A 17861-nucleotide genomic window follows, 5' to 3' on the forward strand; every position below is an offset into this window, starting at 1 on the left:
CCTGGTTGGGCACGCACAGGAGGCGATCGACTGATGCTTCTCTCTCATGGAAGTTTCTCCCTCGTGCCCTCTAAAATCAATGAACATATTCTCCAGTGGAGGTTTAAGAATGCTAATTAAAATCCATGGAACAAAAAACTTCAATAGGAGGAAACTACCTACCAAGCTGCACCCCCCGCCCCCCCCCCCCCGAGAACTAGGAAAAGTGTACCACTAAATCATTCCTGGAGCACCCAGCCCAGTTCACGGCGCACAGGCTGAGGTCGCTCCAGCTTACACACGACTCAACCAAATGAGGGCTTCTGATCCAAACTGGAGTGCACTCGGAAGGAACCCTGGGCCTCACCAATACTGACACCACCCCACGATGTCGTGAGTGCTGTGCCAGTCACAGAACACAGCTGAGTCTCCAGTATGAACATACCACACGTGTCGGGATTCATTCTCACGGAGGTTTCAATCCTCTCCACTCGCCCAGAGGACCACAGCTCATCAAGGCAAAAGACTGGACTTAGGCTCACAAATGAACACCTTTTGAAACCACTTCTACTGAAGCTATCAGAAATGTGGGGGCTATTTATAGTTTTTTAGCGCAGTATGAGTATATACAATGAACATGCTAGTAATTATCGGGTCATTTATTCTACCCCAGGAGCATGGAATCTGTTGCTGTTGGCACGTTTCCTACAGGATTACAACTGGGAAGAACACTCACACGTCAAAGGGGGAGACGGGATTCCAAAAGCTAACGCAACCCACACAGTGTGAACTGTGGAGAAAGCAGCTGAAGACACGGGGTGGCCAGCAAAATCTAAAGGCTTCCTGGCCCCCACAGAAGTCCCCCTCCCCAAGTAAGCAAGGGTGTGCCTCTCTGGCTTTGAATGTAGCTGGCTCACCAGCCTTGGCTTGGTTGACAGTACTAGGCTAACTGGCTACTGACTATAATTTAGAATAAAAATTACCTCGAATTTATCCCAAAATTGGCAGAAAAAAATTTCAAGGAGTACTGACCACACCTCAAATGGTATAATAGTTACAAATCTTACTTTGTTCTGATCTCCCAATATAAGAATATCAGAAAAATTATTAGCTATCTACTGTATTCCAGACACTGGTCTAGGCACTGAGGATACTGCAAAGAACAAAAGGTTTCTGCCCTCATTTGTGCTTATATTCTAATGAAGAAAGCTCTGGGAAATAGCAAATTCACAAATAAACACCAGCACCTTGCAGAAAATAAGGCAGTGTCTACGTGGCAGGGAGTGTCTCAGGCGGCACAGGGCCTGATGAAGAAAGCTGGGCAGCACGGGAGAGTGCAAGGCACCGGGCATGGGCGAAGTGGCCCAGCACAGAGCCAGGGTGGCTGGGGCAGACGGGGTCAGAGAGGCACCCAGAAGGCGGGGCACATGACAGAGGGCCTCGAAGCCTGCTGAGCCCTGGGCGCTGAATCTCAATGAGACGCAAGGCAGAGGAGTGACATGACCCAAGTTCCAGTGTAAAGGCCCATGCCAGCTGCTTGCTACATGGAGAAGAGCTCACAACGAATGCTTTTAAAAAAGAAATTATGCCCTGGCTGGTGTGGCTCAGTAGACTGAGTGCCAGCCTGAGAACCAAAGGGTCGCTGGTTCAATTCCCAGGCAGGGCATGTGCCTGGGTTGCAGGCCAGGTCCCTGGTGGGGGCACATGAGAGACAACCACACGCTGATGTTTCTCTCCCTTTCTCCCTTCCTTTCCCTCAGTATAAAATAAATAAATACAATCTTTAAAAAAATGAAAAAAATGTCTTTTTTAAAAAGACCATTCAAGTGTAGGTAATGGAGTGAAATTCCTGAGGGTATTATGCAAGCTTTGCTCCCTGTGTTTGGCGTGTTCACGAAAAAGCAATGCAACCAGGCTCTAAGGAAATGCAATGTGATCGTGCCCTGGGCAGGAGGCTCCGAAACACGAAAGTCAACAGGAAAGGAACACTCACCTCACGAATTTCACTGGACCAACAGGTGGAGAAGGAAGCACGTGCTTCAGATTCTAGCACCAAACATAAATAGAAGGCAAACTATTTATGATAATACAAAATACACTGGAAAACTGCTAAAATAAGAGCTGCATGTGAAGAGGAAAATATTTAAAGAATTATGTAGAGCTGTATTTAGAGAGGAAACGTCTAATCATATCGTAATACCACTACAGGAAAAAGCATACACACAACACACCACTCCTTGTTCCAAATCAACAACAGAATGGCTACCTTTGAGGGAATGGGATTAACATTAACAAAAATTTCCCCTAAAATGTTTATAGTAAACCTATTTATTTATAATTGGAAAAAAACTCTAAAATACTGATACTTGAAAAAGTTTCAAAAGAAAGCACAGAACTGTTTCACTAATACTGCGCTTAGATTATGTTGAGAGCCTGCCCTACTTCAGCCATGAGGGGCTGTCACCAAATGTCAACATCTTTGTGACTGTCACTCTTCCCTCATGGACACACACAGGACTGAAAGCTGTTTACTGCCTTTTCAGCAAACTGCTCACACCCAGTTTGAGAACTGTGGTTCCAATATTTTTTTACTTAAAGCTTTGGACACAAATTTTTTGTTGAATGTTCTAAACACAAACCAGGATTTTTAAAACTGTCAGAAAAATGAAAACAATGGTTCTGAATGACTATCAAGGACTTTAATATAATCCCCGAGACACTACCAAGAACTCTCTAACCAGCTTACATGCTGGACTTGTCTGCACACAGTTTATCTTAGAGACATTATCCAGTGGCAACGAAACAATCCCCAAGTGCTTAAAGAGGAAAAATTGATACACATTTTTAAAAAGCAGGCTCTAGCTTGCTGGAGAGTTTTGGAAATCTTTATTGAGAAAAAGCAAAGCAAACATTTAAGTGATTCAGATACAATGTGCTAAGAAAACAATTCAATACACCAAACAATTAACTGTAGTATCCCTAGAGAATGAAATTACAACCAATTTTTACCTGTTACATGACAGTCATCAAAAAGCTCAACTTTTCAAAGTGAACATGTATTACTTTTGTAACATTTAAAAGTATACATAAAAAGAAAAAAAGACTTCACAAAAATCCTTTTGCATTATTTATGTGTATGTAAGTTAAAACCAATTTCTAAAACCATAACATAGCAATTCAAAAACCAGACTCTCAGAGTGATGGGAAATCTAACATGTCACTAAAACCCTTTCACAAATCTTTGAAACCTTCACTTCTGGACTTCGTGACACTCAAGTGTCATAATCCCAGACTCTCTGTAGTTTTATATTTAAAATAAGCACAAGAAAGATGAACACAAATAAAAAGCACAGAAATGAGAGAGAGCACTGTCCAAGGAGGAAAAACACACACCACGCTCCCCAAAAGAACAGAAGTGCCCACACTGGACCAGGAGTGAGACCACTCTGGCTCATGTCATTTCTAATAACTTCCCATCAGTTAAGTGAAAAATCAGTTTCACCTTCCAGTGCTTCACATGTCTGGCCTGTCTCACACTCCCCTTTCTCCTCTCAACCCTAACTGCTACGTACACACCCAACTGGTTATTAGTTTTTCCCCTCAAATCTAAAATTACAAAAGGGCCATAAAATATATGAAAGAATTCCAAATTAGCTTTTTAAAAGATTTATTTATCATTAGAGAGAGGGAAAGGGAGGGAGAAAGAGAAGGAGAGAAACAGCAGTGTGTGGTTGCCTCTTGCACACCCCCAACTGGGGACCTGGTCTGCAACCCAGGCATGTGCCCTGACTGGGAATCGAACTGACATTTTGGTTCACAGGCCAGCACTCAATCCACTGAGCCACACCAGCCAGGGCCCATGTTAGGTTTTAACAATGGTTATTCCAAGTCCATCTGTAATCAATATATACCCAAAGTTCAATGGAACCCTCTAGTAAGAATCCAAATGGTTGGACCAATATAAGAAGCCCTGCAAAGCTACGAGGAGTATTTGTGATTAGTACCTCACCGTAATACTACAATGCAGTTTGACAGGGCAATCACTCAAGCTGCCAATTTACTAGAAGACTACCATGAATTCATGATCACACCTGTAACCTAAAACTTGCTCTTATAAACACTGTTGTCAGAAATAAGTTGCACGTGAGAACTCAGTGCAACTGAGTTCAACTAGTGCTATGACAGAGCAGCCGTGGGGGACTTTGTTCTGATTTCACAATTAAGCCGCCACCTAAGGCAGAGCCGTTGCTGTAAGACCGGAGATGCTGGTGCAAATTCAGTGAGGATTAGGTATCTGGCACCAGATTCCAGAGCAAAGAATAGTTAGTTCTTCACAGTCACAGGTACCTGTGTCATGTTATTGTTAAAGGTATCACTTCAGCCTTCTTTCCCCAGTTTTGACAGAGTAAACTCACATGAGGCCATTTCACGGCTTTCCCAAGCAGCCACTGGGGCAAGCAAGAGCATGGCCCCTTCTGCGCAGTCTCCCACCCACGCACAGTAAATGTCCTGCCCACCCTTTCAGGGCGGCTGGAGGGCAGCACCACTCATCAGGCCTAACTGGTACACTAACTGCTCTAAAGGAGGCTGTGGTGGGCTGGAAAATGCTCCCCAAACCTGCCAGTGTTAGTGTACAAGGAAAAGGGTCTTTGGAGGTGTGACTAAATTACAGGTTTTGAGACGCATCCAGTGGGCCCTAAATGCTGTCGCCGGTGCCCTTGTAAACGAGGGCAGAGGGAGCTCCGGCACCACACATGCCAGTCCCCAGGAGCTGGAAGAGGCAATAAGGGGAGTCTCTCCTAGAGCCTCGGAGGGAGCCTGAGCGGGACCTTCACGTGGGCCCAGTGAAACTGAGGGTGGACTGACCCCAGAACTGAGAGAGAATGCATGTGTTGTCTTAAGTCACCAAGTTTGTGGTCATCTGTTACAGGACCCACAGGAAACTGAAAGAGACCATGAAAAAGTAAACCACACGAAAAAATACTGTAAAGTACTTTTACTGTATTACGAGTCAACAGACTTGAGAAACACAGAAGGTTCCAAGTTATAACAGGAAAAAAGATTTTAAACACCTTTAAAAAGTTGTTTTGGCCCTGGCTGGACAGCTCAGTTGGTTGGAGCATCCTCCCATAGACCAACAAGTCATGAGTTTGATTCCCAGTCAGGGCACACGCCTAAGCTGTGGGTTTCATCCTCGGTGAAGGCACCTATGGGAGGCAACTGGTCGATGTTTCTCTCACACATCAATGTTTCTATTCCTCTCTCTCACTCCCCTTTGCCCTCTCTCTAAAATCAACAAGTATGTCCTTGGGTGAGGATAAAGAAACAAAGTTGTTTTAAATTACACTTAAAGTCGCCCTGGCTGGTGTAGCTCAGTGGATTGAGCGGGCCTGCGAACCAGATGATGGCGGTTCGATTCCCAGTCAGGGCACATGCTTGGGTTGCAGGCCAGTTTCCTGCAGGGGCCAGTTCCCTGCAGGGGATGCACAAGAAGCAACCATACATTGATGTTTCTTTCCTCTCTCCTTCCCTTCCCCTCTAAAAAGATAAATAAATAAAATATATTTTTTTAAATTACACTTAAAGTCATTTCTCCCCTCCAACAGGTGTGAAAAACAGCTACAGAGAGCACTACATGGAGTCCGAAGGTGCGGCTGGCATCCTGGTCACGCGTGCAACTGCTCACACACTGGCCTTAAGCCCGGTCAAACAAGACCTTCCTGCCAAGTACTGTGACNGATGTTTCTTTCCTCTCTCCTTCCCTTCCCCTCTAAAAAAATAAATAAATAAAATATTTTTTTTTAAATTACACTTAAAGTCATTTCTCCCCTCCAACAGGTGTGAAAAACAGCTACAGAGAGCACTACATGGAGTCCGAAGGTGCGGCTGGCATCCTGGTCACGCGTGCAACTGCTCACACACTGGCCTTAAGCCCGGTCAAACAAGACCTTCCTGCCAAGTACTGTGACTGAACTTTTTATGTTCATACAAAATTTACAATAAAAATTAAAAATAAAATTACTAGAATTTTTCATTCAGCACAACACGTTTTAAACTGTGTATTATCCACGACTTACCGGCAAGTCGACAACCAGGCATTCACAACACTGGCACCCGCTCCCTGGGCCACTGATCTGCTGTGTGGCTCGTAATGAACTCTGGGTCCTCACAGAAAACACTGCTTCACGGTCCTTACTTACTCACATCTGATACATGCACCAAAGGGTTCTATGCGAGGAAGATTTGTGTCTCCAGCTGACTCAATAAATACATTTAAAATTCAGGTTTCAGCTAATGTAGTCGTTGAAGGAAATTCCACAACAAACCAAAGAACCTGCTTGCCACCCTCCACATCTGACCCACCCGCTTACCCAGTAGGGCCTCCGGAGGAAAACCACGGGGGTCCCTTTGTCACTGCTTCCTGAGAGCCAAACAGCATTTTACTTTTCTATAAACAGATGCCACCTTGTGTCAACAGTCTGTAAGTACAGTTCACAGTTCCTCGGGAGTTCCGAGGTAAGTCAAACAAAGAAAAATCAATTCTCACTGCACGAAGACAAAGGCAAGAAAAACTCCAACAGGCAACTCTCGGGGTGGGTCTTACAGGCCGAGGCTGAGTCTGCCAGGTAGTTCAGGATGCGCCCTGGGTGGGGTCAAAGAGCCGCCCCGGCTCCCACTCACCACTCTCCAGCCGTGTGACCGAGGGCTGGCCGCCCCACCTTGCTGAGGCCTCAGTGAGACGAAGAGTCTACCTCCTCGGTTCACCAAAAGGGTTAATGAGCGGAAACTGCGAACAAAGGTACCCAACTGTCTCTTTTTGAATCAATCACCACCACAGAAACAAAGAGGGCAGGCGTGTTAGCGCACTACTCACAAAGCCTTAATCAAGTATAAACGTTCCCTCCACCCCTCATCCTACCAAACTCCCACAAGAAAAAAAAATGACCTCACCTCCTGCATTAAAAGTCTTCAAGAGAATAAAAAAGGCCCAGAGGTGTGACTTTACGCCACGGAGCCGAGAGCAGCTCTACTTTTCTGCTGCTCCTAAAGGGAAGGAAGGGGACCTCTGGCAACACTGTGGAGTTAAAGGTCACACCACACTCACACCACAGTCACACTCACAGTCAGCATCAGAGGGGTCGTGGCTTTGTTAGAGTGGGATTTTGCTTGTTGTGCATCTGGTGAACTATAACCCCATTAAAAAAACACACCAGTAAGTCATAGCTCCTCCCTTCATTTATTTAGTGCTTCCTATAGCCACTTCATCATTTAATTCTCACCCTCTGTGGAGTTGCTGTTATTCAGATGAGAGGTCAGAGAAGCTGCTGGCTGTATGCTGGAAAGGGTCCTGCTGGTGGAACCTGGGAGCTGAGACCAGTCAGAAAGTTCGATGCAGCAGGAGCAGTGAGTTTGGGAGGGAGAACAGCTCTAGGGTTTCAAATACAAGCTTGGCAAGACTTGGCAACAGATCTGATTTGGATGGTGAGGTGCAGGAAGGAATCCCAACTGAAGCAGAAATCTCTAGTTGGTGCAAAAGTTTTAGTTGGGGTGACTGCAAGGTTGCCGTTAACTGAGCTAGGAACCACAGAGGAACCTGTTTGCAGGAAAGATGAGAAAGTCTGGATTTGTGAAACTTGAGGAGGGGAGCACAGTCCAGGTGAAGCTGGCATGTGTTAGAACTCAGGAGAGAAGTGGGACTGTGAAGAGAGTAACATTGACAAGGACTTCCCAGTTTACCCAGCATTCCAACAGTATTTTAATGAAAAGAATCACAGTATTTCAGTCCTGGCTGGTGTGGCTTAGTGGACTGAGCACAGGCCTGTGAACCAAAGGGTGGCTGGTTCAATTCCCAGTCAGGGTACAAGCCCGGGTTGCCAGCCAGGTCCCCAGTAGGGGGTGTGCGAGGGGCAACCACACACTGATGTTTCTCTCTCTGTCCCTTCCCCTCTCTCTAAATATAAGTAAATAAAATACATCTTTAAAAAAAGACAAATCACAGTATTTCAGAGCAGAAGGTCTTGGAGTAAAAGAAACAGCCTCAGGAACATATAATCACCTACCTAAAGTAATTCACACCTTTTGACAAGATGATGTGCTACCAATCCATGAAGCGGAAAAAAACTTGGGAGGCCCTGGCCAGGCAGCTGAGCTGGTTAGAGCATCGTCCTGATACAACAAGGCTGCACATTTGACCCTGTCAGGGCACATACAAAAAGCAACCAAGGAATGAGTACATAAGGCAAGTAAACAAATTGCTTTCTCTCCTTTCCTTCCCCCTTCCCCTCTCTCTCTATAAAACCAATATAAAATTTTTTGAGCTTTATCATGGGTAGTTGAGTGAAAGAAAAAAGGGGAGGAAAGAGAGAAGGAAAGGAAATGAGCTGTGGAGAGACAGGCCTTCCCAGGCAGCAGCNCAAGATGATGTGCTACCAATCCATGAAGCGGGAAAAAAACTTGGGAGGCCCTGGCCAGGCAGCTGAGCTGGTTAGAGCATCGTCCTGATACAACAAGGCTACACATTTGACCCTGTCAGGGCACATACAAAAAGCAACCAAGGAATGCGTACATAAGGCAAGTAAACAAATTGCTTTCTCTCCTTTCCTTCCCCCTTCCCCTCTCTCTCTATAAAACCAATATAAAATTTTTTGAGCTTTATCATGGGTAGTTGAGTGAAAGAAAAAAGGAGAAGAAAGAGAGAAGGAAAGGAAATGAGCTGTGGAGAGACAGGCCTTCCCAGGCAGCAGCCCCACTTATAGTGCTGGAGGCCAGGTGCTCAGTGCGGGGCACAGCGCCCACCGCACGTTCAGATAAACGGCTGCTCCAGCTGTGCGTGAAGGACGGAATGCAGCAGGGCCAAGCGGGCGGTCCTGGGCACAGGACACAGTCCTGGGCACAACAGAGACCCTGCAGCACTAGTTTTCCAGGCATTCCACACTACCGCTCTGACTACCAGGCAAGGACTGTGCGGCCGACCTTCCATGCACCACATCATTTTCCCCATCACAGTCCTTTAACGTGTGCAGTACATTAAGTATATTCATTCACATGAATTATGTTAACATGTAAGATACTACTGTTATCACCCCCACTTTACAAATGACAGCAAGCCTTACACCATATGAGAAAGCAATACAACCCTGACTCAAAACTTTAAACCTACAGCAGGTCCTCAAATAACGTCCTTTCAGTACAACTGATGTGATGTCGTAGGAACTTCATCCCTTTTTTTCAGTATTTATTTTTAGAGAGAAGGGAAGGGAGGAAGAAAGTAAAAGAGAGAAACACCGATGTGGGCGAGAAACATCAATGTGCGGTTGCCTCTCGCATACTCCCAACTGAGGAAGGACCTGGCCCACAACACCGACATGCGTCCTGACCAAGAATCGAACTGGCGACCTTTCGTTTTGCAGGACAATGCTCAACCCACTGAGCCACACCAGGGCAGTGGAGACTGTTTCTTTCCAGGGCATGAAGACTGTTTTTGCTCCTTTTTTAATGGAAAGGAAAAAGAAGGTTTCTATTTGGCCTCGTTAGCCCCAGACTCCACTGGCTCACTGGCTGAGGGATCAGGCCCCCCTTTTCTCCTCAGTCAGGGAGCTCCACCTTCCTAAGAGCAGGTTGGTTTTCTTGCTAAAAATATATATCCCTCCACATCATGCCACATAAGCATTTCCTTGAAAATGAAAATACTCCTCAGGGATCATTAAACTTCATCAAGCACTTCAATCAATCCTGTTATACAAATGAAACAGACAAAATGAATCGTTCTGCAGATCAGAATCCAGTCAATCCAATATTCACCAAGAACCTACTGGGAGCCACAGGCACTGTTCATGGTGCTGGAAAACCGGCTGTGTCCAGGGACAGTAGAGGGCGCCGGAGAGCCCCAGCTTTCAGGAAAACCAGTCCACAGGCTAGGACACAGAAGGACCCTTCTATGAAGGAAGGGGTCTTTTGCCTAAGACCTGAGAGGCAATCCTAGCGCCATTAGAGACCTGGTGACCAACTGTCGCAACCAGAGGCCCAACTGGAACACAGGTGTTTGTTTCACCCTCACACATGGGACAGAGGGTTTGCCAGCGTGGCAGCGCTGTGATGTGGGTGAGTCAGGGACTATGACAGCTAAAGCTCAGCAATGAAGATGCTTCCCTAAAGACAAACTGCTATTAAACAGTAAGGCTGGGTCTAAAACTCTGGCGTTTAAGCTGCAGTAGGGGGTTTACTCCAGTGTGTGAGGACGTGCGCACCAGCCCAAAAGGACGAGGCTTATCATGGAGAAATGCTTCCCCGGTCTACTCCCCTCTGCCTTTAGCTGTTGTGACACAGAGAATAAGACATCTTGCAGAGATGCAACCGACAAGTAGGAGCCATACAGACCTGAAAAATCAAGCTTTTGGAACCATGGATACACCCGAGTTTCTCAATTCCAAAACCCAACTGACTGTAAACTGTACCATCAATTTGATTTTAAAAAAACTACAAGGAATTTACAGATGAACTACGTACACAATTAGATGTACAAATATGATTAAAATAGCCCTTACAGGTATCCAACCTTTGGGCATCTCTGGGCCACAGTGAAAGAAAAACAGTTGTCTTGGGCCATGTATTAGATATATTGTGACATGTAATTACAAAAAAAATCTCATAATGTTTTAAGTAAATTTATGATTTTGTGACAGGCCACATACATAGCCATCCTAAGCTGCATGCGGCCCGCAGGCCACAGGTTGGACACCCCTGCAAGAAAACAGAGTGGCAATTAAGTGTAAAAGATAAATTATAGTCCTGGCTGCTATGGCTCAGTGGACTGAGCACTGGCCTGAGAACCACAGGGGCACTGGGTAGACCCTGTCAGGGCGGGTGCTGGGTTGCAGGCCAGGTCCCCAGTGGGGGCGTGAAAGAGGCAACAGACCTGTATTTCCCATTCTTTCTCACTCCCTTCCATACTCTCTAAAGATAAATAAAATACTTTTTAAAAAAAGATAAACTATAATACAGGACTGGAAATGACTGCAGAGACTAATATTCGATTATTTTACAGAGAGAAACGGGCTTGGCCCTATCAATGTCTTCTGTAAATAACGACAGAGCAAGCTGGAACACAGGTAGTGCTCCTCCAGCTCCTTCAACCAGCCCCAGAATTGCATGGAGACACAGCAGCCATGGTAATGGCCAACCCCCGAAGACGAGGTGGTGTTTAAGCTTTCCTCACACAGATGCCAGCCAGCCCCCAAGTCTGGCTTGTAGGCGCAGGAGCCAAAGGCAGTGAGGGAGCAACTGGTCCACAGTCCTAGGAGCCCTTCAGCATGATGAAAGGAAATCAGGACACAAAATGTAAGTTAGAGCATCAATAGTTATGGAAATTTGTGACTTTTTTCCCTTTTGTGCAAATGGTCTCTGGTCCCATCACCAACTACGTAAAGATGACACATCTACTCTAATACAATACCTCTGCGGAACACAGGGGTCAACAGCTAATGTTAGACGTTGATGGGAACGACAAAAGTGAGGCGAGGATTCTTTCCTGTACAGATGGTTCTCTCTATGGCACACCTTTGAACCAGTAAAATCCCGTCGTGCATTTAAAGTAAGATGTGCATGACTAAAATTTGGGAGCGTGTCTACGAACAAAATCCCGTGGAGAAGGATTTTGGAGAGTGGAGAGTAAAGCTCATAAAATAATGAAAGTATGAAATAATGGAGTCTATGTGATTTATCTGAAAGTATCTGCTCTCATAAGCCATGGGCAGGGCAGGGCAGGGCATTCCTGGGGACAGGGAGCTGTTCACACATTACTTATACAAACAAGTGTGTTTGCAACACATCCAGGCCATGTACTTGTGTCCTGTAACAAACTGATACTCACATACATAAAAGTCAAATGAATGATGGGAAAATTTACAAACCAGCATCCCCCACCCACAAAACTAGGCTCAAAGATGTGCAAACAGCCGGCTACCACTTCCTTCACAGGCGCATTCAGATGCGCGTCCCCACCCGCCCACCTCCCGCAGCACTGCCCACAGGCACTTGGTTCCAGAGCAGAGTGCAAGGCAGGCACGGACACAGCTCAGTGTGCCCCAGGACACGGGCGAAGACACAGGCACAAGAGCACTTGGAAGTGGCTCTGAAAGGGAGTTGAATTTCAAAGTTTATGGGCAGCAAAAACAGCCCTACTATACTCTCTTCATAAAGAGTAAATATCCATAGTATTCATTTTACTCTTGAACTAAGTTTTACTAATGACAACACTAGTAACACTAGAATGGACACTCTGAAAAACTAAATACAAATTACTAAGCTTGACAACTTGGAGATTAATACATTTAACACTTTCCTCTTCTGTGCCTGCCCCTGAACTGAGCTCATCGGTAAGAGGCTCACAAGAGAGCTGAGAGGTCGGGCAAGTAAACAGCCAAATGTAAAGCAGTTAACCGCTGCTCCGGACAGCAAGGACCAGCTGGCCCGCACCTCTGCACGCAGAGAGGGGTCCCCCAGAGGGTGACACGGTCACTGCCGGTCACTGCCGGGCCTTCCTGGAGGAGGAGCGGGAGGGGTCGGGGTGTGCGCAGGAGGCGACCCGGCGGCCGGAGGCAAGGAACACTAGCAGGGCTGGCGCTTGGGGGAGGGAGAGCAGAAGGTCCAAGGGTTAGAGATTTTTAAAAGCTGAAAATTTAAAAACTGAAAAATGGGCCTGAGTTCCCACACGCGCGGGGATTAGAGGCTGTCCTGGACTTTTCTCCTGGAGCACGGGTAAGGAGCCCCAACCCTGACGGGGCCACACCTAGAGTTCAAGTTGCTAAACCCTGGCTGCAAAGTAACTTTGTATCTACTGCGGATACAAGTAACTCTTTACATTCACTTGCCCACGTTTTCAATTAGCCGTGGTTATTGCAGGCAAACATGGTTTCCTCTCCCTCTCCAAAATGTGTATGCTTTTACTACTCATCCTCCAAAGCTACAGGAGTGTTGTCAGTATTAAACACCAAGGGAAAAACTTGGAGCGGGCACCTGTCCCCTCCGACGCCCCTGCACAGCAGTCCGCCGGGCCACACTCCCCCGCACTTGCACCGGGACAGCTCAAGTCTAAGGAGGCCCCGGGGAAAAGTCACGCCCACGACCAATCCGTTCATCGGCCCACGAGTCTAAGTCCACCCCACACATACACACAGTGAGTTTCATTTGGCGAGTTCTTAAAAATTAACTCCAAGAATGCACTTCCACCCCGCGGCCCCCACTCCGTGGGTGGGAAACGAGAGCTCCAGAACCGGTCAAACGCCCGAGGAGAGCGAGCGAGCCCGTCCAGTCCGAGGCGCCTCTGTGTCATTCCAACAAGTTGGGTCGCACTGTCATCTCGGCAGCGCGTCTCCCCCTCTCACAGGCGGGAGCGACGCGGGCACACATCCTCTCGGATCTGTGCAAGGACAATCCTGCCGACGGAGCCAGGCGTTTCCTCGGGACCGAGGCGCCGGACGCGCAGAGGGATCCGGAGACGCTGTCAACCGAGGGGCGGGGAGGGGTGGGGGACCGGCCCGCGAGGACAGCCGAGAGGAGGCTCGAGCCCAAACAAAAACAACCCCGAGCCGAGCGCGGCCGAGGGAGCAGATTGGGCGAGACCGTTCACGGCTGCCCATTGGAGAAGAGGGAAAACAGAGTCCCCCAATCGCGAGCGGCGGGGCTGTTCCCCTCGTGCGGCCGCGGCCCGGCCCCGCGCCGCCCGGTGGCCGCTACCGCTCCCTTCCGGCGGCGGCGCCTACTGCAGGCCCCGCGCCCCGGCCGCCCCCGGCGCCGCCGCCGCCGCTGCCGCGCCCCCCGCCCGGCCCGGCNGCCGCCCCCCGCACCGGCGCCCACCACCCCGCTCACCGCCGGGCACCGCCCGCTCCTCGGGGCGCGTCGAGGCCCCTTGCCCGGCCACTGCGCTGGGGGGTCTGCGCTGCCGGACGACACTTCCCGTCCCACGAAAAAAATTAATCACCAAAAAATAATTCCAGAGAAAAATGGAGAGTAAAATCCAAGATGGCGGCACATGCCGCAGCACCGCCCGCTCCATCCGCTGCCGGGAAATGAGTCCCAGCCGCGGCCGGAGCCCCCCGCCTCCATCGCGCCGCGCCCCCGCGCCCCCGCGTCCCCCGCGCCCCGGGCCTCACCTCGCCTCACGCGCGGCCGCGGGGTCCCAGAGGCAGCCGGCAGGTTCGAGGCTTGCGTCCTGGGTCCTGGCGCCGCGCTGCCGCCTCCTGTGCCCGGGCACCCTCACCTCATAGCCCTAGAGCCTGGCCGCCCGCACCGCAACCGCGTCGCCGCCCCCGGTGAGCCACCCGGACGCGGCCCGGGAACGGTGGAAAGACACGAAAAGGAGTGCCCTCGGCCGGGCGGAGGGACACCACGCCGGCTCGCGTGGCCTAGTCACCTCTGTTGCTTTTACGGGACTCTGCAGGGGGGAGGCGGAGAAACCCGAGAAAGAAATGAGTCCGCCGCCGGGTGCCCCTGCGGCGGAGGAACAAACAGCGAATTTTGAGGGAGCGAGCCGAGTCTTCACGGCACTTCTCTCGCTGCGGACGGATCCGCGCTGAGCAGTCGGCACGGATCCCTCCGCCCCTCGCTGCCCTTTAAATTGCGGCTGGAGGCGGTGTCGCCGCACGCCCCTTGGGCGCCTCCTCGGCGTGGGGTGTTCGTGCGTGGCCACCACTCGAGACCCTCCGTGCAGCTGCACCCACCGGGGGCGGCTGCCGAGCTGGACTCGCGGCAGGCCTGGGACACGGCAGGCCCCTCAGCACCTGCGCTTCCCGGTTGCACCGAGGGGAGGCGGTCCCTCGGAGGCGAGCTTCTTTGTTGTGGAAATGGGTGTCGTTAGAAGCAGACACACCTTAAAGCCCGTGTGGGCAGCCTCAGCATTCCACATCGTGCCATGGGAGGGAGGGCGTGCATTCATCCGGCCGCAGGCTTCCCAGCGTCAGCCGGCCATTTCTTAGGCGCCTACTGTGTGCCGAACCTTCCTTGAGACGGTGGCATTGCCACTCCCCCCTAGTTGGGCGCTGCCAGCGCCCAACATGCAGCCCCCTCGACGGGCCTAAGCAGGTCGGGAAGAGGCCGAGTGGCTTACACGCTCCCGGGGCTGCGCTGCAGCCATCGCGCGAAGCCCTGCCCTCCGGATCCTGTAGTCTGACAATGGCTGCAAAGTAACGACCAGAGTTATACACGGACACGGCCGTCACTGGGTGGATGCCAGACACGGGTCTCAGGCTTTGGTGCCTTATCCCGTTTACCCCCTGAAACGACCCCCGGGAGGCGGAAGGAAGCGTGGTGGTTCCTAGTTTGCATGCGGGGAAACTGAGGCGCAGAGAGGTTGGCTAGCTCTCAGAGAGCCCTTATCCGGTACCGTGCTGGGAAACGCAGGCATCGAGAAGTCGGGGTGGCCGCGCGCTGGCAGACCCGCGCGTGTCCCCTGGGAAGCAGAGACCTAAGTGGGGATTGGAGTACGTTAGGAAGGGTGCAGGACAGCGAGAGCAGAGGCCCCCTCTTCCAGACCTGGGCAAGCCCAAGGGGGCCCCTGCAGAGGCAAGGCGGGCAGGCTGGCAGATTTCAAGAAGATCCCCAGGCGTGCCTTGGTCTCCCCTACGTCTTGAGGGGGTGGCGCAGAGCAGACGCCCACCGCGGGCTGGTCAGTGGAGAGTGTAGGCGACCACGAGAACTGTGACCCAGGGACCACCAACACAACACGGGTGCTCAACTCAGTCCCCCTCCTCTGTGACCTTGCGTGGTGGACACAATGCTTGTGACCCTTCCCCAGATGGGAAACTGAGGCGCACGGATTCACCGCAGGTGTGTGTCTAACAGGTGTAGAAGCTAGTCTTGACCTTCAAAACCAGAACACCTCCCAGGGCCCTTACCTGCCTCTCCTCCAGGCTCCCTCGCGCTGCTCCCAGGCTGACTTGGACAGGGGGGTGGGGGAACAGAACCCCACCTCCCTCAGGTAAAGCAAACCTAGGTCATCACTGGGTGCTTCCTGCTCTTTCACTCCACTGGACCTCAGGTTCACCTGTGACATCAGAATTCACCTGGTCACTTTCCTCTTTGTAGATGCGCCTAATAAATGATTACTTTGGTTTAATTGGTTTCTGATATATCAATAAATTTTCTTTCCGATGTTTTCCTGGTGCCTGGCTCCAAATACTCAAATTGCATCTCACTGAGACTGCCTCCACCACCCCCATGGGATGCCCACGGGAGGCCTGCACACCTGCCTCCCGTAAGCAGCCTCGGCAGCCCTGTGTGGACCCTCCGGGGCCTCGGTGCCCAGGCCCCGCGTCCCACTGTGCCCGGGCAGCTCTTCACAGCCTCAAACGCCAGTTTTCTCCACACTCCAGCTTTCCAGAACACACCCAGCACAGGGCGCTCACCATGTGCCCCTGGGGCTGGAACCCACACCCCAACCCTGTAAAGCCCCAGATTCCCACGATGCTGGCACCTCCATTTAGTCACTGCCCAGCGCCAGGCCAAGTGTTCTGGGCAGTGACTTGCAAGGGAGCAGGCCAGGCCCACAGCCTGGCAAGGGAAGAGTGAGCAGGCAGAGCTTCCTTCAAGTCTCCCTGGCCGAGGGTCTGTCCCTCCCCCAGGCCCCCTGCATTGCCAGCTGCCCTTCCAGCCTCAGCTGAGAGGCCCAGGGCAGGCAGAGATGAGTTGGGGCTTGAACTTGATAGAGCCATGTTGAAGGCACTTGGTGCCTTTGGGGGTCCCCACCCAGGAAGGCCAGGGCCGAGCTGGTCAGAGGGCACAGGCAGGAGTGGCCTTCTCGGAGCAGGGGGAGACTACGAATTGGACTTTTCCACACTGAGTGTGGCCAGCTGGAGGCCTCTTCCTGCCATCTGGCAGAGGAAGGGGGATGGGGGACAGGAAGTACTGTGGCCGGGCACCTGCCCAGCCCCCACACGGCATTTACACCGTGAAGCCTCTGGATGCCCCAAAGTGGAAGTGCTAAGCCGCAGGGGCCATGGACAGACGGAAAGATATTGGCAACTCTAAAGAAAGACCTAGTCAGCGGAAGGGCCGGGCCAGCCCCGGAAGCATCAGGAGTGCCAGCCCAGCCCGGAGCTGACCTGGAAGCGGCGCCCTTCCAGGGCACTGGCTGAGGCCATGGAGCCCCGTCCAGTCCCCCGCAGGGCCCAGGGACACTCTGGAGATCCAGTCTGGTCTCACCAACCATGCATCACTATCTAGCTTCCCATCTGAAAGTGCCAGGTTCACCCCTCAACCGGCAGGCAGGGTGATTTGCTTGCTGGAATCCTGGGCCCACAGGAAGGGCCTGCAGGTCCAGCTGACCACAGAATCCCAGGCAGGGTGGTGGGTGGTGTCTCACTGTAAAGTGATCTGTTGGCTCTCGGACTCCACACAGGAGTCACGCCCTGTGCCCCACCCCTGCCAGCGGACAGGGCTGTTCTGAGGAGAGCAGGTGTGGAGACTGGGAGGCTGGTGGGAAAATAGCAGGGGACACCCCCAGAACCATTCTGGTGGCCCATCCGGGTGGCTGCTGGCTCTCTGGTCGCCTGCCTGAGCACCACTAGGCCCCTGCAGCATCCTTGCCTTCCACTGGCCTCTCCACTGCCTGCCTCTCTTTTGATAGTTGAGGAAACTGAGCCTCTGCAAGGCCAGGTGACCTGCCATGGCCCCAGCAGTGCCAGACTCTATGGCAGCTGTAAATGGGCACAGCACAAGGTACGAATCCCAGCTCTGCCACTTCACCAGCCGTGTAGTTTTGGGCGGATGAGGCAGCCTGTCTGCACCCAGTCTTCTCCAGTGTGAGAAGGTGCCAGCCCTCAGGCCTGCCGAAGTCTCCTCGTGCACAGCTTTGCAATCCTTTAGGTGCTAACGGTACCCAGATTCCT

General features: G+C 51.0%; 1 protein-coding gene across 6 annotated transcripts in view; it reads right to left on the reverse strand.

Moving 5' to 3' along the window:
* Positions 1 to 14556, reverse strand: part of KMT5B (lysine methyltransferase 5B) — a 53478-nt gene extending 38922 nt beyond the window's left edge. For 2 of the 6 annotated variants that reach the window (XM_037062533.1, XM_037062529.1), the window contains exon 1: positions 14130 to 14556. The gene's annotated coding sequence lies outside the window, so the exon portion shown is untranslated. Of the gene's footprint in view, positions 1 to 13845; positions 14012 to 14129 lie in introns of those variants that run through there. The other 4 variants (XM_037062532.1, XM_037062531.1, XM_037062534.1 and 1 more) reach the window with 4 other exon arrangements.
* Between the last annotated feature and the right edge of the window lie 3305 nt (positions 14557 to 17861).

Source organism: Sturnira hondurensis, unplaced genomic scaffold (assembly GCF_014824575.4).
Source record: "Sturnira hondurensis isolate 20B ecotype Veracruz unplaced genomic scaffold, ASM1482457v3 Scaffold0014099, whole genome shotgun sequence".
NCBI lineage: Eukaryota > Metazoa > Chordata > Mammalia > Chiroptera > Phyllostomidae > Sturnira > Sturnira hondurensis.